The sequence below is a fragment of the Falco biarmicus genome, chromosome 10 (assembly GCF_023638135.1).
Source record: "Falco biarmicus isolate bFalBia1 chromosome 10, bFalBia1.pri, whole genome shotgun sequence".
Lineage (NCBI taxonomy): Eukaryota > Metazoa > Chordata > Aves > Falconiformes > Falconidae > Falco > Falco biarmicus.
Window position 1 is genome coordinate 16,828,950 of NC_079297.1, and position 13,492 is coordinate 16,842,441.

Consider the following 13,492-nt stretch of genomic DNA (forward strand, 5'->3'; position numbering starts at 1 on the left):
CCCCTCTTGCTCATTTGATGACAATCACATTAGAATTCACATACATGGCCCCAAAGTCCCTTGTGTGTGCCCAAGCAGGTCCATCCAGAGCCCACCACCCCTAACCAAGCAGCCAGATGCAGAAGTGCTGAAATCCTGAATTGCACATGCACCCTTACTCCAGCCATGCTGTGCTATTCCCCTGGGTGTTGCCAGACCAGTCTCCAGGCTCCCACCACTTCTAACACCACAGGAGGTAAATATTGAACTGGCTGTCAACTGGGAGCACTGCTGCAATGCAAACACACACACTCTTTTGTGTCCTGTCCTCCAAATAACCACCTTTCTCAGGCTGCTGGGCTGGCAGCAGCCTCAGGCAGAGTCTGGGCCTCCAAAGCCAAGCAGTCTCCAGCCAAAAAGCCATTCTCGCCCATGCTGGGCTCGGAGCTGTACACATCTCTTGCCACTCACCACTCCCATCAGACCCCACAGTGAACCGACACCAAAACTCACACCTGAACATGCAGTCACTGTGCACTGTGTCATGATTCAAAATCAGAATAACAACACACAGCTGCCCCGAGCAGGGCTGATAGCAAACTTTTGAGAGGTTCAGGACTGAGCCAGACACAAGCACTGCATCTGTGCACTCCTCAGCCCACGGTGGGGTGCACCGAAAGCATTAGCTCATGAGACAGCTTCTCCTCATCTTAGTGCAGAGGCACAGACAGATCTTACACACAATACCATATAAAACATATAAACTTATCAAATGCTTGACGCACCAGCTAGAAAAGGAGAAAGAAAAATTGTCATTGCTATTTCTAAATATACTTGGGAGGCACCAGATAGCACAGTGATGGACTAGATATAAAAAAGATAGAGATGAGTCTCAGTACCAGCCTTTGATTGCTCACAAGGGAAACGCACGTGCTGCCTTGTGGAAGCCAGGGCCAGACATTGTGTCCTACCTCTGCCCAAGCCCAGCTCAGCTGTGGTTTAAAGAAAAGGCCTTCCAGCCTGGTGCTTCATGGTCCCTCCCTCTCATTTCTACTTCACAGCAGCTTTTCACAACCAGGACGGCGCTTGGTGTATGCAACAGACTCAGCTGCAGGATGTTCTGGGACAGCCTAAGGTTTGGAAAAGGCCTCCCTAGAAGCACCAAACCTGCCTGGTGTCTGTACCCAGGAGCTGAAGGGAGATACTCAGCAGCAGCCACAGAGCAGTCACAGGTCAGATCCTGTCCTGCCAGCTCCACCACTGTGGTGGACTGAGGCTAATTTACACCAGATGAGCTACCAACTCGCTGCACACATGCAGCCCTGCTCCATGAGGCTTGCTTTCCAGCACTCAGTTATCTCTCCAGCTTCTCACAACAGAAAAAACACATGCCTGGCAGCATCACAGGCAGTGGCATGCCTTTAAGTGTGCCTTTGCCATCAGATCAACAGGACAGAGGCCACATCTCTCACTGCACTGCCCAGGTCTAACAAGGGTCCTTTTGCAAAGGGCACCAGGCACCCCAAAGGGGCATGCAATAAAAGGTGTTTAACAGTCCCTGTACTGAGTCTGGCTGGGACGGAGTTAATTTGCTTCATGGCAGCTTAGACAGTGCCGTGTTTTAGATTTGTGACCAAAACAATGCTGATAACACTAATGTTTTAGCTGTTGCCAAACAGTGTTTGCACAGTATCAAGGCTTTCTTTTTTCCACTATGCGATGCCCCAGTAACTAAATTGGGGGTGCACAAGAGGTTGGGAGGGGACACAACGAGGCAGAAGACCCAAATTAACCGGAGAGATATCCCATGCCGTCTAACATCATGCTCAGCAATAAAAAGGGACAGGAGGGAGCTCAGGTAGGTTAGCCACCTTTTGCTCAGAACTGGCTGGGCATCAATCTACCCAAGGAATGCACTGTGTGTTTGCCATTGTACCCCTTTTGTTTTCTTTCTGTCTTCTTCCACTTCTTCACATATGAAAACATTTTTATCTTGACCCCAAGTTTTCTTGCTTTTACTCTTCCTTTCCTCTTCCCCGCCCCACTTGGGAGAGAGGGAGTAAGCAAGCAGCTGTGTGGTACTCAGCTGCTTACCAGGGTTAACCCACGGCAGTCCCCAAACGCAGGGCAGCGCTGCTGCCAGCCGCACTCCTGCTGCGCAGGGGAAGGCAGACTGACCCTGTCCCCATGCATTCCCCAAGAAGCACCAGCCATGGCACAGTGAGAAGCTGCTGCTCTCCTTGCGCAACCCAACGCTTCAAGCCTCTCAGTCCTGTGATGTGAGCTCACAGCTCCTGTCCTGGAGCAGCCCAGCACCACCAGCTCACCCGGCTGCCATCACCTCCCAGTGAACCATGCCTCCCCGCCCCCCACAACTACCAAAGCACTTCTGCACCCTAGGTGCAAAACCAATTCAAGCCTGAACTGATGGTTCCAGCATCCTTCCCAGCCAAACATGAGTCTCCCCTTTGCACAAAAATGTAAACAGCTTTTTCAGACAAAAATCCATAAACGCTCACCTGTGGTTGCTACTCCAGCTGGGGGGAAGGTTCAGTACTTGCATTTCACTTCATGCCTCAATTGCTTTGTGGTACCAAGGAAAGGAGCAGCACCGTCTGCCAGCACAACAGTCAGTCCTCTGGGCAGGACTAACGATGTCAGACTTCACAACCACAGCTCCTGCTCACAAGCTCTTGTCTGCCTTAGCTAATCCATTACCAAGTCCTAGGCAAGGCAAAGCAAGGCCACGTCTACATCTGCAGGGTGAGCCACAGTCCCTGGTCTCCCATCCCACAGTCCGTGGAGGCTCACAGTCGCAGCCCCGGTCCATTGTGTGCCTGTAGCTTGCCCACTGCCCACACACCCAGCTGGCCAAGGCATGGGCATCAACCCACTACAGAGGCTGTTAACATGTCGCGCGGCCACCAGAAGAAGCTGGGCCAGATCACACACACACACACACACCCCCCAGGGTCTGCTCGAGAGATGAACTCGGGTGGCAATGCAGAGAGGAGGGGTTTGGGAAGGACACGGTCACTTCTCAGCCTCAGTGAGACCAGCTGAACCATTGCCCGGTGGAGGATCCTGGTTCTCATCTCATCTCTCACAACACCTTTCAAATTAATCCGCTAATTGGCGTGCCAGGCTGTGCATACGAAGGAGGCTGCGTGGCTCCCTCTGCCGGCACGCGGCCCCAGCGGAGCCCCCCGCCCGCCCCCGCAGCCGGGGGAAGCCGGAGCCGGCCCGGGGCCGCCGGGGGAAGGGGCGCCGGCTCCCGCTGCAGCGCGGGTGAGCGTGCCCAACGAAGCTGCCTTCGGACCGCATCACCGGAGCGGGCTTTATGGCAAGAAAGTACCGTGGCCTTGGGGAACGGCCCGGGGGGGGGCTGCAGCAAGCGGGTGTTCAGCCGACTTTTAAAAGTTTAAACAGGAATGTAATTTCTTAAGGACTCTGCTGACACTCAGCTTATTCCAACCTGCCTGCTATCAAAAGGTTCAACTGTATTTTGTACGTGGGAAGGCAGCCAAGCTCGGAAAGCTGGTAAAGTCCAGCCGCTGAAGGAATCCCTCACCTCTACGTCCTCGACCTTCTAGACTACAGTGATAGGGGAAACAGATCCCCCTCCCACACATGTACAATACTGTCACCAACAGCCATGTGCCTTTTCAGAGCCATAACAGGGGAGAAAAAGCATTTTTCACATTGTTAAAAAATGGAATAGTGAAAATCCAAAAGATCCAAGGCCAAAGGTGACTGGGGGGGGGGGGGGGGGGGCAGTACCCCATTGCAGGTTAACAAGCTCATTTGCTCACTTTTATTGTGTACTCATCTCAAACTGCTCCTCTCTAGAGTCACAGGGTGCTGGCTGTGGAAAGGAGGAGGTGCTCTGAGCTTAGAGCCACTTTTAATGACAAGGATTACTGGAGAAACAGCATTTTGGGGATTTGGGATTCCAGGAAGCAGCTGCAGTAAGGAGCAGAGGGAGATAATCCCAGTGTGACAGACAGAGATGTGAGGAAGCTGGACTGGAGAAGGGAGCACAGCACCCCCAGGCACACACAAAAGCTACCGTCTTTGCACAAGGCATCCTGTACAGGGGAACAGCCATCCCACAGCAGAAAGAGGCTAACAGAACAAGGGCCTGGCCCAGGCCCCCCCAGCACCCTTCTGTTCTGGGATGGCCAGAACATGAGGGCTTCTAAGCCTCTGGAGTAGCCAATCCTCATCTGTCATTCCTGGCTCTGGCCCGTGTGGGGACTCAGACCCAGAGGAATGCTCTGCACTGCAGCCCGCCATCAGGAAGCCCAGGTTCTCCCAAGCCACCTGTGGGCAAGCAGCCAGCAAGGGGAAGCCAGGGTCTGCCAGAGCAGGCAGCAACAGGGCACTGAGGGGAGCAGACCCAGGTCTGGGGGCAGAGGGTATGTGCCTCAGGGTATCCAACTCCCATGCCTCTCGGGTGGGCATGGGGCCTCACACCCTCCATAAGCTCCCAAGTGCCAAACCACAGGTAAGGGCAGCAGTGGTCAAGGAGGATCAGTGACAGACAGGTGCCACATGCAGAAGCTGTGCTGAGTCCCCAGGTGTTGCTGTGCACAGCAGAGGGGAAAGGCTTCCCTCGCTGGCCCCACAAGCATGTGGCTGCAATGCATGGGAAGGACTGTGTGCCGTAAGGTACTGGATACAGCTCATCTGTAAGAATGAGTTCTCTCCTGCCAGATCAGTGTCAGGACTGTATCACGCACTCCTGCTCTGACTCCGTTTTGCAGTCAAAACCTCAGGGAAATGTTAGCTTACTAAAGCAGTGTTTAAATCCTGTGGGAGCTACTGTTTCCAAATGTCTCACGTCCTTGCTCTGCTAGGTGCGGACACCTTTCCCCATCCACGTGCACGCCCCTGCCTGCCTGTACCCACACTCATACATAGGCTAGAAGGCAGAGCTAGAAGGAGTTCCAAGCTCTTGAGGCCCCATTTATTGCCCAAGATGTTTCTATGGCGACTCCCTTCACATCCTGTCGTGGGCTGCAAAAAGCTTCTGGCCATCCACAGCTTCAGGTGAGTTGAGGTCCTCAAGCTTCAAGTCACCTGCAGTTGTTAATGCCACCAGCTGCAGTTAAGAAGAGATTAACAAAACCCCACGTGAAGCGGCCGCGGTGAGTGAGGCAATGTCAGCAAGAGGAGTGATTCCCTGTTTCCTTTCCTTTGGTGTTCTCAGGAGTACTGTAGCAGGGAGGAGCAACAAAGAGGGGTAGGGAGTATATGCAAAAGGGTGCTGGACAAACAGTTCTGCTTTCGTGGTACCCTGGAAGGGCTTCCCAGCCAGCAAGGCTCACACATCTGTTGTAGCCAGAGCACAGGACCACTTCACCCTGTGCAGTGGCTCGCCCTGACACACTGCTTTCCAAGCCAGGGGGCAGGATGCTCTCAGCTCTGCTTGGTAAGTGCCTGGCTAAACACTTCTACAGGGCAGCCATGGATCTGCGGCTGCTGCTGTCAAACACCAGGCCCAGCATCACCTCCATTGCACCCACAGCTCCCGTCATCAGCTAGTCAGGGCCAAATTCAGCACAGGTGACAGCAGTGACAGGACACGTGAGACGGGCATGGTTGCTCTGTTTGTGGAGCAGGCCCTGCGCACAACAGTTTGATAGTAGTGTTAACAGGCACTTTGCCCAGAGTCTCAGTCCTGCAATGCAGGAGCTAAGGCACAGCTCTCTCACGACAGATCCGAAATTACGAAGCGTAGCTCCGAGTCAAAAGTGAATGAACTCTGCTGGGCTTATTCTTCCAGGCTCGTTGATGGCACTGCCAGAGCCAGAGTAAGGGGCAAGGAAGTGAGTAAAAGCAGGGGCAGCAGCCTGGGGCACAGCACGCAGAGAGGAGGTAGTGCAGATCTCCCACAGGCAAGAGAAGGGCAGGACTGAAAATCCAGAGAAGTGCTACCATTTGGTGAAAAATTGTCATTATGTTTAAATAAGTATTATAACCTTGACTTGCGTTTAGTGATCTGTCCTGTGTTTAGTGAGATGGGGCACTCAGCAGAAAGGAGACACTTTCTGAAAAGCACCTTGATTTTCAGTGCTGCTTGTACATTTAGCAGCAGTGGATGATCCAGCACAAACCCGGCTCTTGCTCGCTGCCTTGCCTATGCCCAAGGGCGCACTTATCCCTGCTCTCCAGAAGAGCAAGGCAGGGGTCTCAGTTTAGCAGGGTCTGTCCTCCACCTTTTGCTCAAAGAGGTCTTACAGAACCTCTGGGGAGAAGTGCCTGGTGGCACCAGGGCTGCCTCTATCCCCAGCGGGTACCAGTGCCCACGCTTCCTGCACTGGGGCAGCGGCGGCGTGGCTAGGGCAGCTCAGTGAGGAGGTGGCAGAGCAGGCACCCTGAAACCCAAAGTTTGAAGGTAACAGCCATGCCCAGCCCGCCAAGGCAGAGGCAGCCCCAGACCAACCCATGTACTGTCAACGGCCCCTCCTCATGCTCCCACCTCCTAGTAGTGTCCTGTATCCCTGTTTGCTTTACCTGCACCAGGTAATGTTAAGAGCAAAGGGAGCTCTGCAGGTGCAGCAGGCTCCACACCCCGCTGCCAGCTACCACATGCCAGTGCCCACAGTGTCCCACAGGCCCTCAAAGGGAAAAAGAGAAGGTACCGTAACGGTGTCAAAGAGCTGGAGACATCCATTTGTAGGGAGAACTCACACCATGCTGCAAGAGGATCAGAGGAACAGCACCACCAAGAAGATGACCCACAGCTTCTGTAGGAAAAGAAAGAACCTACACCCTCTGCAGGCACCCCGGCCAGCCTTGTGGGATTGTGTAAAGCAGAGACTGCTGAAGAAGATGTCCACTTTCACAGCCCAGACATTGCACTGTAGAATCAGCACTAAAGTACCATCCAACAACCCTTCCCCAACAGGATAACACAGATCTAGCTCCACTCAGCTGTGGCACAAAGACAATGACAAGAAAGAAAAATGAAGGAGGCACAGAGCCAGACTAAAGTAAAGTCTGGGCTAGTCTCTGAAAACAGGGTTGTTGCAAAGGGTAAGACTGAAAATTACTGTAATGTGCTGTATTCCTTTTATGGACTTTGAAAATAATAAAAAGTGATCATTAAATGAAAAAGAAATTGTGAACTGGGAGGATGGGTCTCTGCGGCAGCTACTGGCAGGAATAGAGACCCCCCTCCACTGACCCCTCCTCAGCTTTCTGAAGCAGAAACTAACCCACAAACTGGATGCAACTGCATATACAGATGATGCTGAGCAGTTAGTGGGCACTCGACCCATGCTAGGTGAATGGGTGAGTCCCAGTCTAAACCGCTGAAATGAGCTCCCCATATACCAGGGCTGCATGGGGGCCGGGAAGGTGGACAGGCAGAAAGTTGCTGCCCAAACCCAGCCACGAAGACCCAGCTTTTCTGCAGGGGTGGAGCAGGGACTGTGCTTCACAAGCAGCATGGCTCACAGGAACACTCAGGCATGAGCCCTGCACATGCTAGAGCAACCAAATCCAAGCGGCAGAGCTCTGCACCCTCACTCGCAGCCCAGGGCACAACCACACACACGCATCACCCAAAGACAAGGTAAAATGGGGGCAGCCCTGCCAGCTGTGGACAGCAAAGGTGCCAAGGGTGCAGGGCAGGATGCTCACAGGGCTACAAATGGTCTGAGGCACATCCCTCCCCTTCAGCCACCTTTCCCTGCAAAGAAATGCCATGGAATAGACTGGTGGTAGAGACAAAAGTGAACAGGAAGGCATTGTACACCGTGACCACCTACCAGCTCAGGCAAGGAATGTTGTTGGGACTCATACCCACCTAATCTTTACATGTAATTTTTCAAAAAAGCAGATCCCTCAAAATGGCCTGTGCCTCAGGATATATATGGATTTATCTGCAGAGCAGTGTCATTGCTTGGAAACCCAAACACAGTTGCATAACCACATGGTTAACAGATACCAACACAAATTCATGCATGGTTGTATTCTTACACACAAATGCTATTTAGCGACATGACGTCAAAAGAACACAAGTATGACCACACTATTTCTTCTTCAATCTGTTTTTCTTTACTTTTCAAATACAGGCTTTCAAAATATAAAAAAATAATTATTTGAAAAATATGTACTTGTACTTTCAAATCCCACGTAAAGTCCAGTTTTGTTTCAAAGCTTCTGTGAGCAATCTAATCCTTCAAAAGAAATAAAGTCCATGGGTAGCAAAAGGGGTTTCAAACAAACAAACAAACAAACAAACAAACATTCCTCACAATATTTGCAACCAAATTTTACTATCGTGGGTGGGCTAGAGATTAGGAGCACAAAAGTAAAATTTGCTAGGAAAAAAGCCTGCTAGCTCAATAACATTTTCAAAGTGCAAAAAATACACAACAAACAGTAAATTATGACCCTATTCTGAGACTCCTTACACACAAGCAAGGAACTATGGATTTTTCAAATATGGTATTGCATTTTCAATCATGAAAATATTATTTGATACAGAGCTAGGAAAAACAGGATTTTGACTGTTATTTTTAACCTACCAACAGTCTTTTTTTTTTTTTTTTGAGACCTGCCAGCTTCTTTTGAGGAGTTTTAAAATTGACCTTGTTTCAGTAGCCACTTCTCTGTCCTAGGTATGAAATCACCATATCGTATTATGAAGTGTCAATGCACCAAAAAAGCAAAGGGCATTTTCTTTCTTTTTTTTCTTCTTTTTTTTTTTTTTTTTTGGCAGGAACAAAGCTGGCTCTTTTACCTATGAAACAGCACATACCTTTTCTTTCATAAGCCCATCAATTTCAACATTGTATTATTCAGCAACCAGCATTTCATACAGAGACCAAACCTCACTTGCTCTGACCCCTACCTCACTGGAGCAGAGAGATGTACATGATACAAAAGTCAGTACAGAATCTGGGCTGGCTTATTCAGATTTCAGTGGGCTCTACCCTGTGCTACACTCAGAGTACTGCCAACATTTTCAGAGATTTCATCAAGGAGCAGCAAAACCAGCCTTTGGCCTTGAACACAAACACACAATCACTACAGGAAAACAGTTTCAGATTCTTGTTTCTATTTCCCCCTGCTATGTGATACCCAAAGCCACAGAAGCTAGCTATTTTCAGCATTTGAAAACTGATGTATCCGAATCATAATCTCCAACCCCGATAACTGTTTGCTGCAAATACTCCTTACCCAGTGCTCCTGAAAGAGGTGGAGAGCATCCACCAGTCTCAAAAGGGAAAACCTGGCAGACCCCACGCTCCAAGCCAGGCACAAGACCTCAAAGTACAGAGACTGCAGACTTCAGCCATTCTCTGGACGTTAGGTACCCTGAAGAGGTAGAAACAGGTCCCAAAGAAACAGCCATCATCTGAGCTTTCCATGGAGGCATGCAAGACAATGGTATTGGCTGTTGTTGCAACGTGTGGTATTATAAGGGCACAGTACCTGCCTAGTAGCAAGGACAGAGAGGGACATCTCCCCATTTATTTCCTCAGGCCATGCAAGCAAGCTCTGAAGAACCAAAGCTCTGGTGGAGCCATCCTTCTAAGCCGTCTTTGGTCCAGAGGCTTCCCCGAGATGCACTGCACTGCCTTAGGTAGTAACGTCTGAACTCTTGAGCCTGCCTCCCCTTGCTGCTATCTACACCTTCATCCCTGTAACCGGTCTTGTTCAGGCACAAAACAAGAGGAAAACGCAACAGATCTCCCCAGATTGTAAGGGATGGCACAACTGTCAGAAACCGAACAAAAAAAAGAGACCACAGGCGTCTACTGCATCCCTCCTTCCTCTGCTGGCACTGCGAGCGACCGCCGGAGCCCGGCTGCCACAGGATGCGCTCCCAAGAGGCTCAGCCGGGCACACCTGGCGCGGCAGCCCGGGGCCTGGGCGAGCGGCTGGAGCCGGGCACGCAGGAGGAGCAGAGGTGGCTGCAGCACTTGCTCCCAGAAGGCCTGTGCGCAGCCGTTTGGGAACCACATTTTAAATGAGGAAAGTGCTAGTTTTAGCCCAGTTATTTTTAGTTTGTTGTTAGAAAAATATGGCTCTGTAAAGAGAAATGTCCCCCTGCCTGCTGAGAGGACCCGGAGAGCACTCCTCAGGCATCTCGGCTGCACGTCCATACACATCCCCAGGCAAAGCCCCTGTGGGAACCGGCACGCAGGGCTACGGTCTCAGTTAGAAAAACGGGGGAAGGTAGCTCCTGGGTAGGAAGGAGCCCAAAGAGGACGTTTTAAGATACCATCGGTTTAAAAAAGAACTGCAGCTCCTCAAGCACCCAAGCGCTTTCGTTGAAGGGTATGCCGAACCCCGCTGCTGACAGAGCCGGCGCTGGAGCCCGGGGTCCGCGGGCGGAGCGCCCCGGCAGCCCCCCCAGAGGGCCGCCAGCTCCCCGGTCCCGCCCGCCCTCCCACGCTGGGGCGGCCCAGCGCCGCCACCCCGATCCCGGGGCGCCCCGGGGTGCCGGCGTGGTGCGGCCGCGGCCGGAGCCCGCGGTGCCGGGGCGGCGGGGGCAGAGCCGAGCCCGCACTCACCTGCGGGGAGCGCCCGCCGCAGCCCCGCCGAGCGGCCGCAAAGTTTGTGGAGCGGCGAGAGACGGCGAAGTTGGGCTCCCCCGCGGTGCCCGCCCGCCGCCCGCCGAAACGAGCTGCGCCCGGCGAGCCGTGCCGAGCCGAGCCCAGCCCTGCCGTGCCGAGCCGTGCCGTGCCGAGCCCAGCCGTGCCCGCCGCCCGCGCCGGTTCTTACCTGGGGCGGCGGCCGCGGCGGCTCCCCCGCGCCGGGCGCTTGGCCTCCCGCGGCATCCTGCGCGGCGCGGCGGAGCGCCCCGCCAGCCCGGCCCGCAGCCCCGGCAGCCCCGACCGGCGGCGGCGAGCGGAGCCGGCTGCTGGCACCGGGCGGGCACGGCGCGAGGCGGGGCGCGGGCGGCGGGTGTGTGGCTGGGGATGCATGTGCGGCGAGAGCCGCCTTCCTCCCCCTCGCTCCCTTCCTTCCCTCCTTCCCCGCCAGCCCAGCCCAGCCCAGCCCAGCCTCTGCTGGAGACTCTGAGAATGCAGCGCCGGGTCCCCGCCCGGGACCGGCCCCGGGCAGCCCGCCCTGGGGGCCTCCCCGAGAAACCGGCCGCGGGGATCCCGGCGCGGGAACCAGCCCGCTCCCTGCCTCGGGCCCCGGCTCCGGGGCCTGCCCCCCCACCCCCGGGACCCCCAGCGCGGGCCCTCTCCCCCGCCCGGCCGTGCCAGCCAGCCCTACGGCGCCCCCGCCCCGCGCCACCGCTGGCCCCGCTGCCGTGCCCGCCCCGGGACCGATGGGAACGGCCGGGGCCACCCCGGAGGCAGGGAGCGAGCCCCCGTGCCGGCGGCACAGCGAGCCCCCCCGGCCTCAGGCCTGGCCCCTCCAAGCGCCGACGCCGGGCTGAGAACGCACACGCTCCGTGCATGGCAGCGCAGCTCTGGGCCGGGACGACCCCAGCCCACCCTTCCTCAGCCCCTGAATGGGGCCAGATCCCCGAGGCTCAGTGCCAGCTGGGCAGGAGGGCTGGGCAGGGGCTCTGGGTGCTGCTGGGGCTGGGGCTGGCAGACCACCGGTGCGTCGGGGCAGCCGTAGCAGCTGGCATCCTCGGCACCCACCTCAGGTCTCCGGTGCCTCCTCCAGAGCCCTGCTCGCAGCATGGCAGGTACCATGTGGGCTCAGCAGCACCCTGGGGTCGCAGGGGCAGGGGCGGCTGCACAGCTTGCTGCCCGCAGTGGGGAGTCACACAGCAGCAGGACCCGCAGCAGGGTGCCAAGTTTATAGGCCACCTTGGGCATGATCAGGACAGGTGGAAGGTGGAAACAGGGAAGAAGCTCAAGGCTTGGTGAGGCTGCAGTATCATTCTGGGACAGATAAGTGTGATCATGCAAGTCAGGGTTTAGCCACAACTCAGGCAAACAGCCCGCAGCGAGACATTTTCCAGTCTCCACTGTCCACATTCTCACATCTTACCTGGAGAAGACGCTCTCTTGCTTCCACAGCAATCTCCGGTATTGAGCCTTGGAGTTTGGCCCTTGAAGGAACATGAGGGAACACCAGAGAAGGGAATGCCCTGTTGCTCCATGTGTGCAATGCCTTGCACAAGGCAAACAAATCTGCTTGGCCAGTATGGGCCAAGAAACAGCAGTAACCCAGCAGCAGGTTATCCACAAACCACCTAGGTCTGGTGTTTCCTGCACGGGCAGGTGGCCTGCAGGTCACAGAGAGACGGACAGAATGCAAAAGTGAGTGGTCTTATAACCACAGTGTGAAACCAGGAGGAGTGACTCCTCCTTCCCAGGACCAAGAGACGAGAAGGGCACAGATCCAGCAGCAAGCTCAGGCAACTATCCTCCCTACCTCTGCACTGCCTGGTGCAAGACTTCCCACCCTCACACTACTACTACTGCATGACTCCCACCCTCAGAGGCCAGTGGGGCCTGAAGAAGAAATGCTCCATACCAGCCCCTTCAGACACAGACACATCTAGAAATGTCCTCAATACCAGTGTGAGAGTGAGAAACCTCCCAGATGCAAGCACTGCTGCCAGGGTAGATCCCACTTGTGCCTGATGCTCTTGTAGGAAAAGAACTAAAGCCTGGAGCACAGCTGCTCCACCGCTAACACTGTCTGCAAATGGAGACCTTGCTCAGTGCCAGTCTAGCCCTAGGACAGCTGCTAGGCTCTTGTGCCCACATTGACACCGGCACTGGGAACACCCAGATCTTCTCCCCGGGACAGCCAAGAGGGTGCCTCTCATCAGTGTGGTGGCAGTGCAGATGGCGCTGAGCCCACCTGGCACAAAGCATCCAGTAAGCTTTGGAGTAAGTAAGTGATACTGGGTAGAGATGGCTCCAGCACTTGCCTGTAGCTGTGGTACCCTTGTCCAATCTTTTTTTTTTTGGTTTTTGCTAAGACCCCCTTACCCTGGAGCCAGGGAGGAAGGTTTGTCGCTCCTGCCATCACCTCCTCCTCTGTGCCACAGCTGCTCCATGCCTTAACCTGTTGAAGATGCCCCTGCTCATTGCAGGGTGGGTTGGGCTATCTGACCTTTAAAGGTCTCTTCCTCCACACTGTCCTATGATTCTGTGCCCTCTTGCTGCTGCCCTGCAGGGTGCTGGTAAGGCCAGCCAGGCCTGCCCTAAGCCCAGCTCCCAAACGAGCTCAGAGAGCACTGCAACAAGGCATGATGACAGTCCTTCCATGAGATCAGCAATGCTTCAGAGTATGCCCAGGTCACACAACAGCACAGGCCGGGAGCTGCCCCACGCACTGTGGGGAAGGGATGAGGGAGGATGCAAAGCAGAACAAGGACCACCTGTGACATGGTCACTCCCTTTGTGAGCGTGGCTCCCCACATGCACAAACACTGAACACAACTTCCACAGCTCTGTTCTGCAGCCTCTTGCAGAAGTCAACGTGTCACTTTCATGTCATGTCTTGTATTCTCAGTGACAGAAGGATGGATGGGTTATCCTTTGACTTTGCTGCCATCCCCTTTATCTCC

At 54.5% G+C, this 13,492-nt stretch overlaps 1 protein-coding gene across 3 annotated transcripts in view; it reads right to left on the minus strand.

Moving 5' to 3' along the window:
• CDH22 (cadherin 22) overlaps positions 1-10,973 on the minus strand; it is an 85,995-nt gene extending 75,022 nt beyond the window's left edge. For all 3 annotated transcript variants that reach the window (XM_056354951.1, XM_056354950.1, XM_056354952.1), the window contains exon 1: positions 10,726-10,973. The gene's annotated coding sequence lies outside the window, so the exon portion shown is untranslated. The remainder of the gene's footprint in view (positions 1-10,725) is intronic.
• Positions 10,974-13,492: the final 2,519 nt, after the last annotated feature.